This window comes from Salvelinus fontinalis, chromosome 20 (genome assembly GCF_029448725.1).
Source record: "Salvelinus fontinalis isolate EN_2023a chromosome 20, ASM2944872v1, whole genome shotgun sequence".
NCBI classification, from domain to species: domain Eukaryota; kingdom Metazoa; phylum Chordata; class Actinopteri; order Salmoniformes; family Salmonidae; genus Salvelinus; species Salvelinus fontinalis.
Window position 1 is genome coordinate 44,176,618 of NC_074684.1, and position 27,703 is coordinate 44,204,320.

Here is a 27,703-nt window from a genome sequence, read left to right on the forward strand (position 1 = left end):
GTCCTTCTGCTCACTCGACCTAGAATTCCTTACAATCAAATGCCGGCCATATTACCTCCCAAGAGAATTCTCGTCAGTTATCGTCACAACTGTGTACATTCCCCCTCAAGCAGACACCAAGGCGGCCCTCAAGGAATCTTCACTGGACTCTATGAAAACTGGAAACCATATATCCTGAGGCAGCATTTATTGTAGCTGGGGATTTTAACAAAGCAACTGTGGAACAAGGCTACCTAAATTATATTAGCATATTGATTGCACTACACGCGGGGGTAATACACTGGATCACTGCTACTCTAACTTCCGCGATGCAAACAAGGCCCTCCCCCGCTCTCCCTTCGGCAAATCCGACCACGACACCATCTTGCTCCTACAGTCTTATAGGCAGAAACTCAAAAAGGATGTACCAGTGGCTAGAACCATTCAACACTGGTCTGACCAATCGGAATCCACGCTTCAAGATTGTTTTTGATCACGCGGACTGAGATATGTTCCGGTCAGCCTTAGATACCAACATCAATCTATACGCTGACTCGATGAGTGAGTTCATCAGGAAGTGGTTTGATTTATACGCTGACTCGGTGAGTGAGTTCATCAGGAAGTGGTTTGATTTATACGCTGACTCGATGAGTGAGTTCATCAGGAAGTGGTTTGATTTATACGCTGACTCGGTGAGTGAGTTCATCAGGAAGTGGTTTGATTTATACGCTGACTCGATGAGTGAGTTCATCAGGAAGTGGTTTGATTTATACGCTGACTCGGTGAGTGAGTTCATCAGGAAGTGGTTTGATTTATACGCTGACTCGATGAGTGAGTTCATCAGGAAGTGGTTTGATTTATACGCTGACTCGGTGAGTGAGTTCATCAGGAAGTGGTTTGATTTATACGCTGACTCGATGAGTGAGTTCATCAGGAAGTGGTTTGATTTATACGCTGACTCGATGAGTGAGTTCATCAGGAAGTGGTTTGATTTATACGCTGACTCGATGAGTGAGTTCATCAGGAAGTGGTTTGATTTATACGCTGACTCGGTGAGTGAGTTCATCAGGAAGTGGTTTGATTTATACGCTGACTCGGTGAGTGAGTTCATCAGGAAGTGGTTTGATTTATACGCTGACTCGGTGAGTGAGTTCATCAGGAAGTGGTTTGATTTATACGCTGACTCGGTGAGTGAGTTCATCAGGAAGTGGTTTGATTTATACGCTGACTCGATGAGTGAGTTCATCAGGAAGTGGTTTGATTTATACGCTGACTCGGTGAGTGAGTTCATCAGGAAGTGGTTTGATTTATACGCTGACTCGATGAGTGAGTTCATCAGGAAGTGGTTTGATTTATACGCTGACTCGGTGAGTGAGTTCATCAGGAAGTGGTTTGATTTATACGCTGACTCGATGAGTGAGTTCATCAGGAAGTGGTTTGATTTATACGCTGACTCGGTGAGTGAGTTCATCAGGAAGTGGTTTGATTTATACGCTGACTCGATGAGTGAGTTCATCAGGAAGTGGTTTGATTTATACGCTGACTCGATGAGTGAGTTCATCAGGAAGTGGTTTGATTTATACGCTGACTCGATGAGTGAGTTCATCAGGAAGTGGTTTGATTTATACGCTGACTCGGTGAGTGAGTTCATCAGGAAGTGGTTTGATTTATACGCTGACTCGGTGAGTGAGTTCATCAGGAAGTGGTTTGATTTATACGCTGACTCGGTGAGTGAGTTCATCAGGAAGTGGTTTGATTTATACGCTGACTCGGTGAGTGAGTTCATCAGGAAGTGGTTTGATTTATACGCTGACTCGGTGAGTGAGTTCATCAGGAAGTGGTTTGATTTATACGCTGATTCGGTGACTGAGTTTATAAGGAAGTGCATAGGAGATGTTGTACCCACTGTGACTATTAAAACCTACCCTAACCAGAAACCATGGATGGATGGCGGCATTCGTGCAAAACTGAAACCGCGAACCATGGAAAGAGGGTCTGGGAATGTGACTGAATATAAACAGTGTGGTTATTCCCCCCGCAAGGCAATCAAACAAGCGCTACAGGGACAGGGACAAAGTGGAGTCGCAATTCAACTGCTCAGACACGAAACGTATGTGGCCTACGGGAAATCACGGACTACGAAAAGAAAACCAGCCACCAACGTCATGCTTCCAGACAAACTAAACACCTTCTTTGCCCGCTTTGAGGATAATACAGTACCACCGTCGCGGCTCGCTAACAAGGACTGCACCCCCCCTCTCTTTCTCTGTGGCTGACGTGAGTAAAACATTTAAAAGTGGTGCTCCGTCGGATGATCAAAGTTTTGGATATTTTTTTTAACCCAACCCTGATCTGTACTTCTCCACAACTTTGTCTCTGACCTGTTTGGAGAGCTCCTTGGTCTTCATGGTGCCCCTTGCTTAGTGGTGTTACACCCCCTGGGCCATTCAGAACAGGTGTATATATACTGAGATCATGTGACAGATCATGTGACACTTAGATTGCACACAGGTGGACTTTATTTAACTAATTATGTGACTTCTGAAGGTAATTGTCACGTCCTGACCTTAGAGATCTGTTTTATGTCTCTATTTTGGTTTAGTCAGGGTGTGAGTTGGGTGGGGTATTCTATGTTCTATTATTTGTATTTATATGTTTTGGCCGGGTAGGGTTCTCAATCAGGGACAGCTGTCTATCTTTGTCTCTGATTGAGAACCATACTTAGGTAGCCCTTTTTCCCACCTGTCTTGTGGGAAGTTGTCTTTGTTTGTTGGCACTATAGCCTTTAGCTTCACGGTTGTTTTGTAATGTTTATTGTTTTGTCGGCGTATTTCAGCTAAATAAAGTAATATGTACGCCCACCACACTGCACTTTGTTCCTCTTCTTTCAACGGCCGTGACAGAACTTCCCACCACCAACGGACCAAGCAGTGTGGTAAGGAGGAGAAGCGTGTTCAGGATTCATGGACTTGGGAGGAAATCCTGGGCGGTAAGGGACCCTGGAGGCAGGCTGGGGAGTATTGCCGTCCACGGGAGGAACTGGAGGCAGCGAAAGCAGAGCGGCAGCATTACGAGGGAACACAGCTGGCAAACACGGCTGGCAAGGAAGCCCGAGAGGCAGCCCCCAACATTGTTTTGGGGGGACACATGGGGAGTTTGGCTTAGCCAACTCCCCGTGCTTACCGTGGCGAGCGTCGTACTGGTCGGGCACCATGTTATGCGGTGGAGCGAACGGTGCCTCCAGCACGCCTTCTTAGCCCGGTGCGCTACATTCCAGCTCCCCGCATCTGCTGGGCTAGGGTGAGGATTCAGCCAGGACGGGTCGTACCAGCTCTGCTCTCCAGACCTCTAGTGCGCCTGCTCGGCCCAGTATATCCTGCACCGGCTCTGCGCACTGTGTCTCCGGTACGTCTGCACAGCCCAGCGTGTTCTGTGCCAGCGCCCCGCATTTGCAGGGTGAAGATAACCATCCAGCCAGGACGGGTTGTGCAGGCTCTAAGCTCGAGACCTCCAGTGCGCCTCCACGGCCTATCTCCGGTGCCTCTGCCAAGTACAAGGCCTCCTGTATGTCTCTCCAGCCTGGTGAGCCCTGTGGCAGCTCCACGTACCAGACTGCCCATACGTCTCCTCACTCCAGTGATGATCCATGGCACGAAGCCTCCAGTGATGATCCATGGGACGAAGCCTCCAGTGATGATCCATGGGACGAAGCCTCCAGTGAAGATCTATGGCACGAAGCCTCCAGCGACGGTCTCCGGTCCGGAGCCTCCAGCGACGGTCTCCAGTCCGGAGCCCCCAGAGAGGGTCTCCAGTCCGGGGCCCACTGGTTGCACCAGATCTTATTTAGGGGCTTCATAGCAAAGGGGGTGAATACATATGCACGCACCACTTTTCCGTTCTTTATTATTTTTGAATTTATTGAAACAAGTTATTTTTTCATTTCACTTCACCAATTTGGACTATTTTGTTAATGTCCATTACATTAAATCCAAATAAAAATCCAATCAAATGACAGGTTGTAATGCAACAAAATAGAAAAACGCCAAGGGGGATGAATACTCATGCAAGGCACTGTATGTGACCAATAAAAATTAATTTTGATCCTGTTGCCTAGTCACTTCACCCTTACCTATACAGTATGTACTGTACTATCTACCTCAATTACCCCATACCCCTGCACATCGACTCAGTACTCCTACCCCATGTATATAGCCAAGTTATCGTTACTCATTGTGTTTTTTCTTTCTGCATTGTTGAGACGGGCCCGTAAGTAAGCATTTAACTGTTACTCTACACCTGTTGTTTACGAAACATGTGAGAAATAAAATTTGATTTGACACAGGCTACAAAACAGGCTACAATAGCTCCAATACTATCAGCGGAATGTTCAACTTTTAGAACATATTCCTGGAACATTCTATACCTGTGGGCGGACAACAGAACAGCATTTATTCATTCATCAGTTAGATGTCTTTATATCGTGGTGATGGAATATTTCTCCATTCCGGCTTCTCTTTGACTGTGGCAGCGTACGAGGATTTCCTACCAGTATTAACCACTTACTTCAGACGGCTGTAAAAATGCCATGTCATCACGTCTGATGCTGCGGGAGACTAGCAGGGTGAATTTATTAGGTCTGGTTAGATTCTCCTGAGAGGGGCATGACTGGCTGTGTATTAACTCTCCACACCCATCAATACAGACAGACAGACAGACAGACAGACAGACAGACAGAATATTCGCTGTACATTTTGAGAACGGCAACCCTCTCTATGAAGACATCAGATTTCAGATGTGTATCCTTCTCTATGGCAGTGGTGTAAAGTACTTAAGTAAAAATACTTTAAAGTACTACTTAAGTACTACTTGGTATCTGAACATTACTTTATTGTTTATACTACTTTTACTTCACTACATTCCTAAAGAAAATAATGTACTTTTTACTTCATACATTTTCCCTGACACTCGTTACATTTTGAATGCTTAGCAGGACAGGACAAGGGGTCAATTCACACACTTATCAAGAGAACATCCCTGGTCATCCCTACTGCCTCTTATCTGGCAGACTCACTAAACACAAATCCTTAATTTGTAAATTATGTCTGGGTGTTGGAGTGTGCCCCTGGCTATTCGTAAATTAAACATTTAAAAGTAAAATGGTGCTGTCTGGTTTGCTTAGTACAAGGAATTTTAAATGATTTATACTTTTTTTAACTTTTGATACTTAAGAATATTTAAAACCCAAATACTTTTAGAGTTTTACTCAAGTAGTATTTTACTGGGTGACTTTCACTTGAGTTATTTTCTATTATGGTATCTTTACTTTTACTCAAGTCTGACAGTTGGGTACCTTCTCTATGAATGGGTTGGAGGAAGACATGAATCACATAAATGCCGTCACATTATACAGGAGGGATGGAGTCAGACACTTCAGATTTTAGGGCGGTAGTTTAATATCAATCAGGCCAGGGCATGTGTCTGTATAATCATTTCAAGTTAACATTTGATGATATATCATAGTTTACTGTGTGAGCAATGCCTTGTGAATGGACGATGCACAGAATATGTCAGCTGTGTACTATAGGCTAGGAAATATAGCAGATCAAATTGTTTTCAAATAGAGTAACACGTGATTGGATTTACACAGCACAAAGTTAATTCTGGTATCGTTCCAAATCAGAAAACCCCATAGGGCAGATCCTTGGGCATCCATCTCATCTCAACACGCTGTTATAGTATTCCTCACGGGCAGAGACTCTTCTAGAAGCGTTAGATCAAACCGCACTAATAATCCTGCTAGCATGTTTATCAGGGCAGCCAGTCTGGATCAATGGTGTTTCAAAACATCATTTACAGTGTAAATGCCCCAACCAGAGAGAGAGAGAGAGAGAGAGAGGTCTCTCTTACAGTCCTCCTGGGAAGTTAGAGAGGAATTAACTGTCACCATTGTGGATACGTCCCAGATGGCACCCTATTGCCTTCGTAGTGCACTACTTTCAACCAGCGCTCTGGTCAAAAGTAGTGCACTACACTATATAGGGAGGAAATAGGTTGCCACTTCGGACACAGCATTCCTTCTCTCCTTCTCAGGACTAAAACAGGCCTAGTGTCTGTCGGAAGGACAGTTAGAGTTTTGTTGTCCCAAGTGTAAAACGACCAGGGCTTTAAGTGAGTAAGCTTCCCTTTCTACCGCCGCAATGAGGATTATGGCTTCTTCACAAAGCTGCTGTAACACATTGGACGGCCTTCATGTTGTTGTTGGAGGGTTGACACCAAGAAAAGCTTTTCAGTTCCGTTCCCTTGACACACCCAGTGTCAGGCTAGACGGACGTAAAAACAAACAGACAGACAGACATGATGAAACACGGTTATACCGTGTGTAAATGCCGGACAGTTTCGTAAAGGTGTTAGATCATGGGGGTGTCTGTAAGTCAGTCAGCTACTGCTTCATTTAAATAGGGAGCAGCTGTGGACATTAAAGCAGTGAACTAGAGACCCAGGTGTTAGGTTTGCTCTCTGAGTACCTTTTTATTCATGGACACTTGAGCAGAGCAATCAACCTAAATAGTCAGTAAATATTCAATGAATAAATCAAAAATGTAAATACATCGTTCTGGAAAACATAATTATGTAAATGAAATCCATTTCAATGACTTTAGACGAAGGTGTTCAAATCAATGACTCCTGAAATTACACATTACTCTGCACAGGGAGTGATAAACATACCAGTTGATGTCTATGGAGATTGGCATATTTTTCCCTTCTAAAATAAATCATGTTATAATATATTTCAGGTTTATATTTGTGGAGTTGTTACTAAATGACATGTGTTGTTAATGGATGACATAAGTTGTTACTAGATGACATGTGTTGTTACTAAATGACATGTGTTGTTACTAAATGGCATGTGTTGTTACTAAATGACATGTGTTGTTACTAGATGACATGTGTTGTTACTAAATGACATGTGTTGTTAATAGATGACATGTGTTGTTACTAAATTACATGTGTTGTTACTAAATGACATGTGTTGTTAATGGATGACATGTGTTGTTACTGGATGACATGTGTTGTTAATGGATGACATGTGTTGTTACTAGATGACATGTGTTGTTAATGGATGACATGTGTTGTTACTAGATGACATGTGTTGTTACTAAATGACATGTGTTGTTACTAAATGACATGTGCTGTTAATAGATGACATGTGTTGTTACTAAATTACATGTGTTGTTACTAAATGACATGTGTTGTTACTAAATGACATGTGTTGTTACTAGATGACATGTGTTGTTACTAAATGACATGTGTTGTTACTAAATGACATGTGTTGTTACTAGATGACATGTGTTGTTACTAGAAAACATGTGTTGTTACTAGATGACATGTGTTGTTGCTAAATGACATGTGTTGTTAATAGATGACATGTGTTGTTACTAGATGACATGTGTTGTTACTAGATGACATGTGTTGTTACTAAATGACATGTGTTGTTACTAAAGGACATGTGTTGTTACTGGATGACATAAGTTGTTACTAGATGACATGTGTTGTTACTAAATGACATGTGTTGTTACTAAAGGACATGTGTTGTTACTGGATGACATAAGTTGTTACTAGATGACATGTGTTGTTACTAGATGACATGTGTTGTTCCTAGATGACATGTGTTGTTACTAAATGACATGTGTTGTTACTAGATGAAATGTGTTGTTACTAAATGACATGTGTTGTTACCAAATGACATGTGTTGTTACTAGATGACATGTGTTGTTACTAAATGACATGTGTTGTTACCAAATGACATGTGTTGTTACTAGATGACATGTGTTGTTACTAAATGACATGTGTTGTTACTAAATGACATGTGTTGTTACTAAATGACATGTGTTGTTACTAAATGACATGTGTTGTTACCCGGATGACATGTGTTGTTACCAGATGACATGTGTTGTTACTAGATGACATGTGTTGTTACTAAATGACACGTGTTGTTACTAAATGACATGTGTAGTTACTAAATGACATGTGTTGTTACTAGATGACATGTGTTGTTACTAAATGACATGTGTTGTTACTAGATGACATGTGGTGTTACTAAATGACATGTGTTGTTACTAGATGACATGTGTTGTTACTAGATGACATGTGTTGTTACTAGATGACATGTGTTGTTACTAAATGACATGTGTTGTTACTAAATGACATGTGTTGTTACTAAATGACATGTGTTGTTACTAGATGACATGTGTTGTTACTAGAAAACATGTGTTGTTACTAGATGACATGTGTTGTTACTAAATGACATGTGTTGTTAATAGATGACATGTGTTGTTACTAGATGACATGTGTTGTTACTAGATGACATGTGTTGTTACTAAATGACATGTGTTGTTACTAAAGGACATGTGTTGTTACTGGATGACATAAGTTGTTACTAGATGACATGTGTTGTTACTAAATGACATGTGTTGTTACTAAAGGACATGTGTTGTTACTGGATGACATAAGTTGTTACTAGATGACATGTGTTGTTACTAGATGACATGTGTTGTTACTAGATGACATGTGTTGTTACTAAATGACATGTGTTGTTACTAGATGACATGTGTTGTTACTAAATGACATGTGTTGTTACCAAATGACATGTGTTGTTACTAGATGACATGTGTTGTTACTAAATGACATGTGTTGTTACTAAAGGACATGTGTTGTTACTAAATGACATGTGTTGTTACCCGGATGACATGTGTTGTTACCAGATGACATGTGTTGTTACTAGATGACATGTGTTGTTACTAAATGACACGTGTTGTTACTAAATGACATGTGTTGTTACTAAATGACATGTGTTGTTACTAGATGACATGTGTTGTTACTAAATGACATGTGTTGTTACTAGATGACATGTGGTGTTACTAAATGACATGTGTTGTTACTAGATGACATGTGTTGTTACTAGATGACATGTGTTGTTACTAGATGACATGTGTTGTTACTAAATGACATGTGTTGTTACTAAATGACATGTGTTGTTACTAAATGACATGTGTTGTTACTAAATGACATGTGGTGTTACTAGATGACATGTGGTGTTACTAAATGACATGTGTTGTTACTAAATGACATGTGTTGTTACTAAATGACATGTGTTGTTACTAAATGACATGTGTTGTTACTAAATGACATGTGTTGTTACCCGGATGACATGTGTTGTTACCAGATGACATGTGTTGTTACTAGATGACATGTGTTGTTACTAAATGACATGTGTTGTTACTAGATGACATGTGTTGTTACTAAATGACATGTGTTGTTACTAGATGACATGTGGTGTTACTAAATGACATGTGTTGTTACTAGATGACATGTGTTGTTACTAGATGACATGTGTTGTTACTAGATGACATGTGTTGTTACTAAATGACATGTGTTGTTACTAAATGACATGTGTTGTTACTGGATGACATGTGTTGTTACTAAATTACATGTGTTGTTACTAGATGACATGTGTTGTTACTAAATGACATGTGTTGTTACTAAATGACATGTGTTGTTAATAGATGACATGTGTTGTTACTAAATTACATGTGTTGTTACTAAATGACATGTGTTGTTAATGGATGACATGTGTTGTTACTAGATGACATGTGTTGTTAATGGATGACATGTGTTGTTACTAGATGACATGTGTTGTTAATGGATGACATGTGTTGTTACTAGATGACATGTGTTGTTACTAAATGACATGTGTTGTTACTAAATGACATGTGCTGTTAATAGATGACATGTGTTGTTACTAAATTACATGTGTTGTTACTAAATGACATGTGTTGTTACTAAATGACATGTGTTGTTACTAGATGACATGTGTTGTTACTAAATGACATGTGTTGTTACTAAATGACATGTGTTGTTACTAGATGACATGTGTTGTTACTAGAAAACATGTGTTGTTACTAGATGACATGTGTTGTTGCTAAATGACATGTGTTGTTAATAGATGACATGTGTTGTTACTAGATGACATGTGTTGTTACTAGATGACATGTGTTGTTACTAAATGACATGTGTTGTTACTAAAGGACATGTGTTGTTACTGGATGACATAAGTTGTTACTAGATGACATGTGTTGTTACTAAATGACATGTGTTGTTACTAAAGGACATGTGTTGTTACTGGATGACATAAGTTGTTACTAGATGACATGTGTTGTTACTAGATGACATGTGTTGTTCCTAGATGACATGTGTTGTTACTAAATGACATGTGTTGTTACTAGATGAAATGTGTTGTTACTAAATGACATGTGTTGTTACCAAATGACATGTGTTGTTACTAGATGACATGTGTTGTTACTAAATGACATGTGTTGTTACCAAATGACATGTGTTGTTACTAGATGACATGTGTTGTTACTAAATGACATGTGTTGTTACTAAATGACATGTGTTGTTACTAAATGACATGTGTTGTTACTAAATGACATGTGTTGTTACCCGGATGACATGTGTTGTTACCAGATGACATGTGTTGTTACTAGATGACATGTGTTGTTACTAAATGACACGTGTTGTTACTAAATGACATGTGTTGTTACTAAATGACATGTGTTGTTACTAGATGACATGTGTTGTTACTAAATGACATGTGTTGTTACTAGATGACATGTGGTGTTACTAAATGACATGTGTTGTTACTAGATGACATGTGTTGTTACTAGATGACATGTGTTGTTACTAGATGACATGTGTTGTTACTAAATGACATGTGTTGTTACTAAATGACATGTGTTGTTACTAAATGACATGTGTTGTTACTAGATGACATGTGTTGTTACTAGAAAACATGTGTTGTTACTAGATGACATGTGTTGTTACTAAATGACATGTGTTGTTAATAGATGACATGTGTTGTTACTAGATGACATGTGTTGTTACTAGATGACATGTGTTGTTACTAAATGACATGTGTTGTTACTAAAGGACATGTGTTGTTACTGGATGACATAAGTTGTTACTAGATGACATGTGTTGTTACTAAATGACATGTGTTGTTACTAAAGGACATGTGTTGTTACTGGATGACATAAGTTGTTACTAGATGACATGTGTTGTTACTAGATGACATGTGTTGTTACTAGATGACATGTGTTGTTACTAAATGACATGTGTTGTTACTAGATGACATGTGTTGTTACTAAATGACATGTGTTGTTACCAAATGACATGTGTTGTTACTAGATGACATGTGTTGTTACTAAATGACATGTGTTGTTACTAAAGGACATGTGTTGTTACTAAATGACATGTGTTGTTACCCGGATGACATGTGTTGTTACCAGATGACATGTGTTGTTACTAGATGACATGTGTTGTTACTAAATGACACGTGTTGTTACTAAATGACATGTGTTGTTACTAAATGACATGCGTTGTTACTAGATGACATGTGTTGTTACTAAATGACATGTGTTGTTACTAGATGACATGTGGTGTTACTAAATGACATGTGTTGTTACTAGATGACATGTGTTGTTACTAGATGACATGTGTTGTTACTAGATGACATGTGTTGTTACTAAATGACATGTGTTGTTACTAAATGACATGTGTTGTTACTAAATGACATGTGTTGTTACTAAATGACATGTGGTGTTACTAGATGACATGTGGTGTTACTAAATGACATGTGTTGTTACTAAATGACATGTGTTGTTACTAAATGACATGTGTTGTTACTAAATGACATGTGTTGTTACTAAATGACATGTGTTGTTACCCGGATGACATGTGTTGTTACCAGATGACATGTGTTGTTACTAGATGACATGTGTTGTTACTAAATGACATGTGTTGTTACTAGATGACATGTGTTGTTACTAAATGACATGTGTTGTTACTAGATGACATGTGGTGTTACTAAATGACATGTGTTGTTACTAGATGACATGTGTTGTTACTAGATGACATGTGTTGTTACTAGATGACATGTGTTGTTACTAAATGACATGTGTTGTTACTAAATGACATGTGTTGTTACTGGATGACATGTGTTGTTACTAAATTACATGTGTTGTTACTAGATGACATGTGTTGTTACTAAATGACATGTGTTGTTACTAAATGACATGTGTTGTTAATAGATGACATGTGTTGTTACTAAATTACATGTGTTGTTACTAAATGACATGTGTTGTTAATGGATGACATGTGTTGTTACTAGATGACATGTGTTGTTAATGGATGACATGTGTTGTTACTAGATGACATGTGTTGTTAATGGATGACATGTGTTGTTACTAGATGACATGTGTTGTTACTAAATGACATGTGTTGTTACTAAATGACATGTGCTGTTAATAGATGACATGTGTTGTTACTAAATTACATGTGTTGTTACTAAATGACATGTGTTGTTACTAAATGACATGTGTTGTTACTAGATGACATGTGTTGTTACTAAATGACATGTGTTGTTACTAAATGACATGTGTTGTTACTAGATGACATGTGTTGTTACTAGAAAACATGTGTTGTTACTAGATGACATGTGTTGTTGCTAAATGACATGTGTTGTTAATAGATGACATGTGTTGTTACTAGATGACATGTGTTGTTACTAGATGACATGTGTTGTTACTAAATGACATGTGTTGTTACTAAAGGACATGTGTTGTTACTGGATGACATAAGTTGTTACTAGATGACATGTGTTGTTACTAAATGACATGTGTTGTTACTAAAGGACATGTGTTGTTACTGGATGACATAAGTTGTTACTAGATGACATGTGTTGTTACTAGATGACATGTGTTGTTCCTAGATGACATGTGTTGTTACTAAATGACATGTGTTGTTACTAGATGAAATGTGTTGTTACTAAATGACATGTGTTGTTACCAAATGACATGTGTTGTTACTAGATGACATGTGTTGTTACTAAATGACATGTGTTGTTACCAAATGACATGTGTTGTTACTAGATGACATGTGTTGTTACTAAATGACATGTGTTGTTACTAAATGACATGTGTTGTTACTAAATGACATGTGTTGTTACCCGGATGACATGTGTTGTTACCAGATGACATGTGTTGTTACTAGATGACATGTGTTGTTACTAAATGACACGTGTTGTTACTAAATGACATGTGTTGTTACTAAATGACATGTGTTGTTACTAGATGACATGTGTTGTTACTAAATGACATGTGTTGTTACTAGATGACATGTGGTGTTACTAAATGACATGTGTTGTTACTAGATGACATGTGTTGTTACTAGATGACATGTGTTGTTACTAGATGACATGTGTTGTTACTAAATGACATGTGTTGTTACTAAATGACATGTGTTGTTACTAAATGACATGTGTTGTTACTAGATGACATGTGTTGTTACTAGAAAACATGTGTTGTTACTAGATGACATGTGTTGTTACTAAATGACATGTGTTGTTAATAGATGACATGTGTTGTTACTAGATGACATGTGTTGTTACTAGATGACATGTGTTGTTACTAAATGACATGTGTTGTTACTAAAGGACATGTGTTGTTACTGGATGACATAAGTTGTTACTAGATGACATGTGTTGTTACTAAATGACATGTGTTGTTACTAAAGGACATGTGTTGTTACTGGATAACATAAGTTGTTACTAGATGACATGTGTTGTTACTAGATGACATGTGTTGTTACTAGATGACATGTGTTGTTACTAAATGACATGTGTTGTTACTAGATGACATGTGTTGTTACTAAATGACATGTGTTGTTACCAAATGACATGTGTTGTTACTAGATGACATGTGTTGTTACTAAATGACATGTGTTGTTACTAAATGACATGTGTTGTTACTAAATGACATGTGTTGTTACCCGGATGACATGTGTTGTTACCAGATGACATGTGTTGTTACTAGATGACATGTGTTGTTACTAAATGACACGTGTTGTTACTAAATGACATGTGTTGTTACTAAATGACATGTGTTGTTACTAGATGACATGTGTTGTTACTAAATGACATGTGTTGTTACTAGATGACATGTGGTGTTACTAAATGACATGTGTTGTTACTAGATGACATGTGTTGTTACTAGATGACATGTGTTGTTACTAAAGGACATGTGTTGTTACTGGATGACATAAGTTGTTACTAGATGACATGTGTTGTTACTAGATGACATGTGTTGTTACTAGATGACATGTGTTGTTACTAAATGACATGTGTTGTTACTAGATGACATGTGTTGTTACTAAATGACATGTGTTGTTACCAAATGACATGTGTTGTTACTAGATGACATGTGTTGTTACTAAATGACATGTGTTGTTACTAGATGACATGTGTTGTTACTAAATGACATGTGTTGTTACTAAATGACATGTGTTGTTACTAAATGACATGTGTTGTTACTAGATGACATGTGTTGTTACTAGAAAACATGTGTTGTTACTAGATGACATGTGTTGTTACTAAATGACATGTGTTGTTAATAGATGACATGTGTTGTTACTAGATGACATGTGTTGTTACTATATGACATGTGTTGTTACTAAATGACATGTGTTGTTACTAAAGGACATGTGTTGTTACTGGATGACATAAGTTGTTACTAGATGACATGTGTTGTTACTAAATGACATGTGTTGTTACTAAAGGACATGTGTTGTTACTGGATGACATAAGTTGTTACTAGATGACATGTGTTGTTACTAGATGACATGTGTTGTTACTAGATGACATGTGTTGTTACTAAATGACATGTGTTGTTACTAGATGACATGTGTTGTTACTAAATGACATGTGTTGTTACCAAATGACATGTGTTGTTACTAGATGACATGTGTTGTTACTAAATGACATGTGTTGTTACTAAAGGACATGTGTTGTTACTAAATGACATGTGTTGTTACCCGGATGACATGTGTTGTTACCAGATGACATGTGTTGTTACTAGATGACATGTGTTGTTACTAAATGACACGTGTTGTTACTAAATGACATGTGTTGTTACTAAATGACATGTGTTGTTACTAGATGACATGTGTTGTTACTAAATGACATGTGTTGTTACTAGATGACATGTGGTGTTACTAAATGACATGTGTTGTTACTAGATGACATGTGTTGTTACTAGATGACATGTGTTGTTACTAGATGACATGTGTTGTTACTAAATGACATGTGTTGTTACTAAATGACATGTGTTGTTACTAAATGACATGTGTTGTTACTAAATGACATGTGGTGTTACTAGATGACATGTGGTGTTACTAAATGACATGTGTTGTTACTAAATGACATGTGTTGTTACTAAATGACATGTGTTGTTACTAAATGACATGTGTTGTTACTAAATGACATGTGTTGTTACCCGGATGACATGTGTTGTTACCAGATGACATGTGTTGTTACTAGATGACATGTGTTGTTACTAAATGACATGTGTTGTTACTAGATGACATGTGTTGTTACTAAATGACATGTGTTGTTACTAGATGACATGTGGTGTTACTAAATGACATGTGTTGTTACTAGATGACATGTGTTGTTACTAGATGACATGTGTTGTTACTAGATGACATGTGTTGTTACTAAATGACATGTGTTGTTACTAAATGACATGTGTTGTTACTGGATGACATGTGTTGTTACTAAATTACATGTGTTGTTACTAGATGACATGTGTTGTTACTAAATGACATGTGTTGTTACTAAATGACATGTGTTGTTAATAGATGACATGTGTTGTTACTAAATTACATGTGTTGTTACTAAATGACATGTGTTGTTAATGGATGACATGTGTTGTTACTAGATGACATGTGTTGTTAATGGATGACATGTGTTGTTACTAGATGACATGTGTTGTTAATGGATGACATGTGTTGTTACTAGATGACATGTGTTGTTACTAAATGACATGTGTTGTTACTAAATGACATGTGCTGTTAATAGATGACATGTGTTGTTACTAAATTACATGTGTTGTTACTAAATGACATGTGTTGTTACTAAATGACATGTGTTGTTACTAGATGACATGTGTTGTTACTAAATGACATGTGTTGTTACTAAATGACATGTGTTGTTACTAGATGACATGTGTTGTTACTAGAAAACATGTGTTGTTACTAGATGACATGTGTTGTTGCTAAATGACATGTGTTGTTAATAGATGACATGTGTTGTTACTAGATGACATGTGTTGTTACTAGATGACATGTGTTGTTACTAAATGACATGTGTTGTTACTAAAGGACATGTGTTGTTACTGGATGACATAAGTTGTTACTAGATGACATGTGTTGTTACTAAATGACATGTGTTGTTACTAAAGGACATGTGTTGTTACTGGATGACATAAGTTGTTACTAGATGACATGTGTTGTTACTAGATGACATGTGTTGTTCCTAGATGACATGTGTTGTTACTAAATGACATGTGTTGTTACTAGATGAAATGTGTTGTTACTAAATGACATGTGTTGTTACCAAATGACATGTGTTGTTACTAGATGACATGTGTTGTTACTAAATGACATGTGTTGTTACCAAATGACATGTGTTGTTACTAGATGACATGTGTTGTTACTAAATGACATGTGTTGTTACTAAATGACATGTGTTGTTACTAAATGACATGTGTTGTTACTAAATGACATGTGTTGTTACCCGGATGACATGTGTTGTTACCAGATGACATGTGTTGTTACTAGATGACATGTGTTGTTACTAAATGACACGTGTTGTTACTAAATGACATGTGTTGTTACTAAATGACATGTGTTGTTACTAGATGACATGTGTTGTTACTAAATGACATGTGTTGTTACTAGATGACATGTGGTGTTACTAAATGACATGTGTTGTTACTAGATGACATGTGTTGTTACTAGATGACATGTGTTGTTACTAGATGACATGTGTTGTTACTAAATGACATGTGTTGTTACTAAATGACATGTGTTGTTACTAAATGACATGTGTTGTTACTAGATGACATGTGTTGTTACTAGAAAACATGTGTTGTTACTAGATGACATGTGTTGTTACTAAATGACATGTGTTGTTAATAGATGACATGTGTTGTTACTAGATGACATGTGTTGTTACTAGATGACATGTGTTGTTACTAAATGACATGTGTTGTTACTAAAGGACATGTGTTGTTACTGGATGACATAAGTTGTTACTAGATGACATGTGTTGTTACTAAATGACATGTGTTGTTACTAAAGGACATGTGTTGTTACTGGATGACATAAGTTGTTACTAGATGACATGTGTTGTTACTAGATGACATGTGTTGTTACTAGATGACATGTGTTGTTACTAAATGACATGTGTTGTTACTAGATGACATGTGTTGTTACTAAATGACATGTGTTGTTACCAAATGACATGTGTTGTTACTAGATGACATGTGTTGTTACTAAATGACATGTGTTGTTACTAAAGGACATGTGTTGTTACTAAATGACATGTGTTGTTACCCGGATGACATGTGTTGTTACCAGATGACATGTGTTGTTACTAGATGACATGTGTTGTTACTAAATGACACGTGTTGTTACTAAATGACATGTGTTGTTACTAAATGACATGCGTTGTTACTAGATGACATGTGTTGTTACTAAATGACATGTGTTGTTAGTAGATGACATGTGGTGTTACTAAATGACATGTGTTGTTACTAGATGACATGTGTTGTTACTAGATGACATGTGTTGTTACTAGATGACATGTGTTGTTACTAAATGACATGTGTTGTTACTAAATGACATGTGTTGTTACTAAATGACATGTGTTGTTACTAAATGACATGTGGTGTTACTAGATGACATGTGGTGTTACTAAATGACATGTGTTGTTACTAAATGACATGTGTTGTTACTAAATGACATGTGTTGTTACTAAATGACATGTGTTGTTACTAAATGACATGTGTTGTTACCCGGATGACATGTGTTGTTACCAGATGACATGTGTTGTTACTAGATGACATGTGTTGTTACCAAATGACATGTGTTGTTACTAGATGACATGTGTTGTTACTAAATGACATGTGTTGTTACTAAAGGACATGTGTTGTTACTAAATGACATGTGTTGTTACCCGGATGACATGTGTTGTTACCAGATGACATGTGTTGTTACTAGATGACATGTGTTGTTACTAAATGACACGTGTTGTTACTAAATGACATGTGTTGTTACTAAATGACATGCGTTGTTACTAGATGACATGTGTTGTTACTAAATGACATGTGTTGTTACTAGATGACATGTGGTGTTACTAAATGACATGTGTTGTTACTAGATGACATGTGTTGTTACTAGATGACATGTGTTGTTACTAGATGACATGTGTTGTTACTAAATGACATGTGTTGTTACTAAATGACATGTGTTGTTACTAAATGACATGTGTTGTTACTAAATGACATGTGGTGTTACTAGATGACATGTGGTGTTACTAAATGACATGTGTTGTTACTAAATGACATGTGTTGTTACTAAATGACATGTGTTGTTACTAAATGACATGTGTTGTTACTAAATGACATGTGTTGTTACCCGGATGACATGTGTTGTTACCAGATGACATGTGTTGTTACTAGATGACATGTGTTGTTACTAAATGACATGTGTTGTTACTAGATGACATGTGTTGTTACTAAATGACATGTGTTGTTACTAGATGACATGTGGTGTTACTAAATGACATGTGTTGTTACTAGATGACATGTGTTGTTACTAGATGACATGTGTTGTTACTAGATGACATGTGTTGTTACTAAATGACATGTGTTGTTACTAAATGACATGTGTTGTTACTGGATGACATGTGTTGTTACTAAATTACATGTGTTGTTACTAGATGACATGTGTTGTTACTAAATGACATGTGTTGTTACTAAATGACATGTGTTGTTAATAGATGACATGTGTTGTTACTAAATTACATGTGTTGTTACTAAATGACATGTGTTGTTAATGGATGACATGTGTTGTTACTAGATGACATGTGTTGTTAATGGATGACATGTGTTGTTACTAGATGACATGTGTTGTTAATGGATGACATGTGTTGTTACTAGATGACATGTGTTGTTACTAAATGACATGTGTTGTTACTAAATGACATGTGCTGTTAATAGATGACATGTGTTGTTACTAAATTACATGTGTTGTTACTAAATGACATGTGTTGTTACTAAATGACATGTGTTGTTACTAGATGACATGTGTTGTTACTAAATGACATGTGTTGTTACTAAATGACATGTGTTGTTACTAGATGACATGTGTTGTTACTAGAAAACATGTGTTGTTACTAGATGACATGTGTTGTTGCTAAATGACATGTGTTGTTAATAGATGACATGTGTTGTTACTAGATGACATGTGTTGTTACTAGATGACATGTGTTGTTACTAAATGACATGTGTTGTTACTAAAGGACATGTGTTGTTACTGGATGACATAAGTTGTTACTAGATGACATGTGTTGTTACTAAATGACATGTGTTGTTACTAAAGGACATGTGTTGTTACTGGATGACATAAGTTGTTACTAGATGACATGTGTTGTTACTAGATGACATGTGTTGTTCCTAGATGACATGTGTTGTTACTAAATGACATGTGTTGTTACTAGATGAAATGTGTTGTTACTAAATGACATGTGTTGTTACCAAATGACATGTGTTGTTACTAGATGACATGTGTTGTTACTAAATGACATGTGTTGTTACCAAATGACATGTGTTGTTACTAGATGACATGTGTTGTTACTAAATGACATGTGTTGTTACTAAATGACATGTGTTGTTACTAAATGACATGTGTTGTTACCCGGATGACATGTGTTGTTACCAGATGACATGTGTTGTTACTAGATGACATGTGTTGTTACTAAATGACACGTGTTGTTACTAAATGACATGTGTTGTTACTAAATGACATGTGTTGTTACTAGATGACATGTGTTGTTACTAAATGACATATGTTGTTACTAGATGACATGTGGTGTTACTAAATGACATGTGTTGTTACTAGATGACATGTGTTGTTACTAGATGACATGTGTTGTTACTAGATGACATGTGTTGTTACTAAATGACATGTGTTGTTACTAAATGACATGTGTTGTTACTAAATGACATGTGTTGTTACTAGATGACATGTGTTGTTACTAGAAAACATGTGTTGTTACTAGATGACATGTGTTGTTACTAAATGACATGTGTTGTTAATAGATGACATGTGTTGTTACTAGATGACATGTGTTGTTACTAGATGACATGTGTTGTTACTAAATGACATGTGTTGTTACTAAAGGACATGTGTTGTTACTGGATGACATAAGTTGTTACTAGATGACATGTGTTGTTACTAAATGACATGTGTTGTTACTAAAGGACATGTGTTGTTACTGGATGACATAAGTTGTTACTAGATGACATGTGTTGTTACTAGATGACATGTGTTGTTACTAGATGACATGTGTTGTTACTAAATGACATGTGTTGTTACTAGATGACATGTGTTGTTACTAAATGACATGTGTTGTTACCAAATGACATGTGTTGTTACTAGATGACATGTGTTGTTACTAAATGACATGTGTTGTTACTAAATGACATGTGTTGTTACTAAATGACATGTGTTGTTACCCGGATGACATGTGTTGTTACCCGGATGACATGTGTTGTTACTAGATGACATGTGTTGTTACTAAATGACACGTGTTGTTACTAAATGACATGTGTTGTTACTAAATGACATGTGTTGTTACTAGATGACATGTGTTGTTACTAAATGACATGTGTTGTTACTAGATGACATGTGGTGTTACTAAATGACATGTGTTGTTACTAGATGACATGTGTTGTTACTAGATGACATGTGTTGTTACTAAAGGACATGTGTTGTTACTGGATGACATAAGTTGTTACTAGATGACATGTGTTGTTACTAGATGACATGTGTTGTTACTAGATGACATGTGTTGTTACTAAATGACATGTGTTGTTACTAGATGACATGTGTTGTTACTAAATGACATGTGTTGTTACCAAATGACATGTGTTGTTACTAGATGACATGTGTTGTTACTAAATGACATGTGTTGTTACTAAATGACATGTGTTGTTACTAAATGACATGTGTTGTTACCCGGATGACATGTGTTGTTACCAGATGACATGTGTTGTTACTAGATGACATGTGTTGTTACTAAATGACACGTGTTGTTACTAAATGACATGTGTTGTTACTAAATGACATGTGTTGTTACTAGATGACATGTGTTGTTACTAAATGACATGTGTTGTTACTAGATGACATGTGGTGTTACTAAATGACATGTGTTGTTACTAGATGACATGTGTTGTTACTAGATGACATGTGTTGTTACTAGATGACATGTGTTGTTACTAAATGACATGTGTTGTTACTAAATGACATGTGTTGTTACTAAATGACATGTGTTGTTACTAAATGACATGTGGTGTTACTAGATGACATGTGGTGTTACTAAATGACATGTGTTGTTACTAAATGACATGTGTTGTTACTAAATGACATGTGTTGTTACTAAATGACATGTGTTGTTACTAAATGACATGTGTTGTTACCCGGATGACATGTGTTGTTACCAGATGACATGTGTTGTTACTAGATGACATGTGTTGTTACTAAATGACATGTGTTGTTACTAGATGACATGTGTTGTTACTAAATGACATGTGTTGTTACTAGATGACATGTGGTGTTACTAAATGACATGTGTTGTTACTAGATGACATGTGTTGTTACTAGATGACATGTGTTGTTACTAGATGACATGTGTTGTTACTAAATGACATGTGTTGTTACTAAATGACATGTGTTGTTACTAAATGACATGTGTTGTTACTAAATGACATGTGGTGTTACTAGATGACATGTGGTGTTACTAAATGACATGTGGTGTTACTAGATGACATGTGGTGTTACTAGATGACATGTGTTGTTACTAGATGACATGTGTTGTTAATGAATGACATGTGTTGTTACTAGATGACATGTGTCGTTACTAGATGACATGTGTTGTTAATGAATGACATGTGTTGTTACTAGATGACATGTGGTGTTACTAGATGACATGTGTTGTTAATGAATGACATGTGTTGTTACTAGATGACATGTGGTGTTACTAGATGACATGTGTTGTTACTAGATGGCATGTGTTGTTACTAAATGACATGTGTCTGTGTGAATTAGGCGACTCCAGGCAGATGTCACTGACTGAGTTCCCCCTGCATCACTGGGGGCAAACTACCTTCCCTCCATGACATCTGTAGCACCCGATGTCACAGGAAGGCCAAAAAGATCATCAAGGACAACACCCACCCAAGCCACTGCCCCGTTACCCGTTACCCCGTTACCATCCAGAAGGTGAGGTCAGTACAGGTCCATCAAAGCTGGGACCGAGAGACTGAAAAACAGCTTCTATGCCAAGGCCATCAGACTGTTAAACAGCCATCACTAACACAGAGAGGCTGCTGTCTACATACAGACTTGAAATCATTGGCCACGTTAATAAATGGATCACTAGTCACTTTAATAATGTTTACATAAATTGCATTACTCATCTCATATGTAGAAACTGAATTTTATACCATCTATTGCACCATGCCTATGCCACTCATATATACAGTATATTATATGTACATATTCTCATTCACCCCTTTAGAATTGTGTGTGTTAGGTAGTTGTTGGGGGATTTGTTAGATTACTTGTTAGATATTGCTGCACTGTCGGGAACTAGAAGCACAAGCATTTTACAACACTCGCATTAACATCTGCTAACCATGTGTATGTGACCAATAAAATGTGATTTGATTTGAAATGGCACCCCATGCCCTATAAAGCCCACTGTATCGGCAATAATGTACCATTCGGAACACAGACACTCGTCTCTGTCATGGTTAAAAGCATGTCACAGGCCTTGTAAACATGTCAACAATGGCTTTTGCACTCAAAACAATTATTCCCGGAGCTATTTTAAAATTTCGTCCTTGGACTGTCCGCACGATGATGAACATTAATTTATATATTGAAACTAAACTGCATTGTGTGACAAACTGTCAATCCGTCTGAAAAACCATCTGCTGTGAACGTAGGAGGCAGATTCAATTTCCTACAGAGATCATCAGCTAGCACGCCTGGGCTTCTTCAGTCCTCGAGGGCCTGATTGGGTGACACACTTTACCCCCCCCCCCACACCCCCCAGCGAACACACCTGACTCCAATTATCAACTAATCATGATCTTCAGTTAAAAATGCAATTAGTTTAAATCAGGTGTGTTTTGCTAAAAGGGATGAAAAGTGTGAGACCAATCAGGCAGCACTTAGACCAACAGTAGCTACTGCTTCCTCAATAGACATGTCCCAGTTACGTCTCTCCACCCATCCTTGTGTTCTTCAATTATCTTTCCTTTTTACAAATGAGTCTTTATTACATAGATTCCCTTTAGCTTTACAAATTAGCCTATGCATAGGGCAGGTTCATTTCTAAAGGTTATCTGTTACAGTTAAGAGTTACCTGTCCAAAATTAGTAATGTAACTTTTGGATTAGCTAAATTCAGTAATGTAACTTTTGATTTACCTAAATTCAGTAACGTAATCGGATTACTTTGTTACTTTTAAATGTTTTCCCCTTAAGAGCTGAAGATTAGCATTTTTCATCATAAATGTGGTTCTGCAGAGTGCTCACTAGCTGGCGCAGCCACAAAGTCATAAAATCTGATTTTAAACCTAAACCTAGACCAGAACATTAACCCTAATCTTAACCCCACTGATAACCCTAATCTTCAATTAAGACTAAAAAGCTCTGTTAGAGCCGATTTGGGCATATTTGTATAAAAGACTGAACATACTGAGCTCCATGTACATTTGTGTAAATATATTAAATATTAATGTATATGATGAAATATTAGGTACGTACCTTTATGATTTATTTACCGGATTGAGATATATTCATTTGTTATTAGTGTAACTCAGTTTTTGGCCCCCCCTCTTGCCCATTCATTGTACTGTGTTAATTGTGTTAGTATAAAGGCAGGAAGTTGGGCCTTCGGGGGGGGGGGAGTCCTTGCTAGATGCGGGAGCGGTATAGTTTTTATAGACATATAGACATATAGACATATAGACATATAGACATACATACAGAAAGACAGACAGGTCATATTATATTATGTATTTGCATTTCAAGTAATCTCTGCTTTAAGTTGATTGGAGAATACCTTTTTGTTAGATAAGAAGAATAAACATTTTTTGTTGCACCATATCCCTGGATCTCATTGAATGTTTGGCCGTTTGGAAACGTTAAGTGTGGACTGTATGCGTCCGAAACAACCCCGCTTCAGGCTCGGGCAGTGGCTATGGTAAAGAGGAAAGGAAGCCACTACAATCAAGTCAAAAAACTCCGTGAAGGATTACTACCGGAAGGAAATCTCCGGTTCGGACACACGCTGGATTTTGTTCTATTTGTAATTGCATTCGGACCATAAGGACAGCTCGCTTGGAAGGATTTGAACTCCTAGATTTCGCCAGCCGTGAGTAACCACTGCGAATGAATGAGCTGCCCTGTTCAATGCGATCGTTTGATCATGCATATTATGGAAGCGCAAATGTGCTTATAATTGGAATGTTTGATAAACTTGGGAATGGAATTCAAAATACAGCGCTGTGAAAACAATTAAGAAGTTTAAGTTTGGGAAACACAGATCCTATGCACAATGTAGCCTAATCATATATCTAATATTTGGCCTAACGTGGAAATGCAATGCATCAACGCAACGAATGCAACTTAAGGATCTAAAGATACTGCGTGTTAACTTCATTAAAGGGACAAAACCTCAACGGGATGAAATGTTTAAAACGCATCTAAAATGCCAAACTTGCACATGTGCAATTCAAAATGGGTCAATATGCTGAAATGGATGACTGTGTTTTTAAAGATTAAAGGAGGTCTAAAGGGGCATTACGTTTAACAATCAAACCAACAACCGTGTCATTGTAAATTGAGTGAACTAAAAGTGAATGATGGAGGTGGAAATATGGAAAAAGGCTGAAGTTGAGCCACAAACGCTCATTGAACCACATGACAGCATTTCCAATGTGTCAAAAATATCAAGTAAAACTAAGTATTCTAAGACTGCTTCCTCAGTGTCCTCTGAACGCCTTAAAGCCGAGGCAGAACGAGCAGCTCTACTAGCTCGCCAAGCATCATTACAAGACAAGCATGCATTGGAACTGGAGAAAGCTCAACTGAATGTTAGGATGGAAAAAATGGCACTGGAAACGGACATAGCAGCATATAATGCCAAACTAAAGGTCCTGGAGAGCACTGAGTCAACTTCTCAATCCCATTCTGTGGCAGCCCATTTACTAAGCCAAGAAGATGGAATGAACTCTTATTTTGAGAAACAGGAACCAGAGGTCTATGTGGAACCTGAACCATCACCTGTTGAGTTTGCTGCATTAGGTGCAGTTCCAAAGACCCCACTACAAAGAGTTTTACAACAACCGACCACAAAGCCATCAAACCCTATTCCGAAAACAGTCGTAAACCACACTCTTCAGCAGCCAACAGCAAGGTCTAGCAATCAACACAGAATCAACACTGCGGGTATCAGCCATAATACCAGCCATGATAACCTCTCTACTGTCATGCAAAGGCAGAATGAAATTGCTGACCTCCTTGTACTACAGCACAAACAAGCCACACTCCCTGTTAGGGAGATACCTATGTTTGACGGTGATCCTCTAAACTTTAGGCCATTCATGCGTGCATTTGAGCATGGTATAGAAGATAAGACAAGCAGTCACCAGGATAGGCTCTATTACCTGGAACAATACACCTCTGGTCAGTCCAAGGATCTGGTCCGTAGTTGTCTGCATATGGAAGCCAGAAGAGGCTATGCAGTAGCTAAGAGGTTGTTAAAGGAACACTTTGGCAATGAAATCAAAGTCACCACTGCTTACATGGAAAAGGCTTGGAACTGGACAAACATCAAACCCGATGATGGAAAGGGACTGGGTGGTTATGCACTCTATCTAAGAGGTTGCTGTAACGCTATGCAAGACCTACAGAACATGGAAGAGCTTAATCTTCCCTCCAACATAAAGCTGATCATGTCAAAACTTCCCTACAAACTAAGGGAAAAATGGAGGTCTATGGCATGTGATATTTTAGAGAGAAGTCACCTGAGGGCCCAGTTCAGTGACCTGGTAACGTTCATGGAAAAACAGGCCAAAATACTGCAGGATCCGTTGTATGGAGATATTCAAGATCCCCTGTACAACAAAAGGTTTTTAAAACCCAAAACAGAAGCTGACTTTAAACAGCAGTTCAAGTCCAAGAGTAGGGGAAGCAGCTTTGCCACTACAGTAGCTGTAGTGGCAGATTGTGACTCTGAAAAACCTTTAAAAGAACAAACATTCAAAGTAAAGAGACCAGGCACCTACCCTTCTGATGCTCCCAGTATCTCATGTATATTTTGTGCTGGTGCGCATTTATTGGTCGACTGCCAACAGGTGAAGGCACAGCCACATGAATTCAAGGTTGAGTTTCTGAGATCAAAAGGCCTTTGTTTTGGCTGTTTGATGAGAGGACACTTAAGCAGAGAATGTAAAAGAAGGATGACCTGTCAGAGCTGTCAAAGAAAGCACCCCACTATCCTGCACATTGAAGGAAGAGAGAGATTTAGATCTCAAAAGGCAGATATGAGTGGTGTAGCAGTAAAGCGGGAGGAGACTGTCAGCAGTGCTCTTGTTTCACTGGAAGCTGGTGAAGATACCGGGGCCGGTACAGATTGTGCACTTGCAATTGTGCCAGTTCAAGTAAAGGTGGCAAATGGAAGCAAGTCTGTGTTAACCTATGCGTTTCTCGATTCTGGTAGCTCAGCAACATTTTGTACGGAGAGACTCATGAGGCAGTTGCAAGCTAAAGGCAGTGCGACTGAAATTCTGCTACGCACAATGGGGCAGGAGAGTCCTACCAAGAGCTTTGAGATATCTGGATTAGAGATTGGCAATGTGGAAGGCGACACATTTCTTGCATTACCAAAGGTCTACACCCAACATAAGATCCCAGTGACAAGAGAGAACATTCCCACTCAGAAAGATCTCAAAAGGTGGCCATACCTGAAAGAGGTTCAGTTGAAGGAGATTGATGCCGACGTCGAACTTCTGATTGGCGTAAATGCTCCAAAGGCAATGGAACCCTGGCAAATCATAAATAGCCAAGGCAACGGACCGTATGCAGTGAAAACCCTCTTTGGATGGGTGATGAATGGTCCTCTCAACAGTTGTACCATGGCAGAAGAATCTGGGCATCCTACGGTGATGGCCAATTGTATCTCAATGGCCGACCTGGGGGTTCTTCTTGTAAATCAGTACAACCATGACTTCCCTGAGAGAGAGTATGAAGAGAAAAGTGAGATGTCAGCTGAGGATCGTAGGTTTATGGAGATTGTATCAAGCTCCATAACCCTCAAAGACCATCACTACTACTTACCGTTGCCCTTTCGCAACAAAGATGTAGTCCTGCCAAACAACCGTGACATGGCAAAGCAGCGGGCTCTAAATATTATCAGGAAGTTCAAGAAGGACAAAGGTTACGCTGCAGAGTACAAAGGCTTCATGGAAGAGATG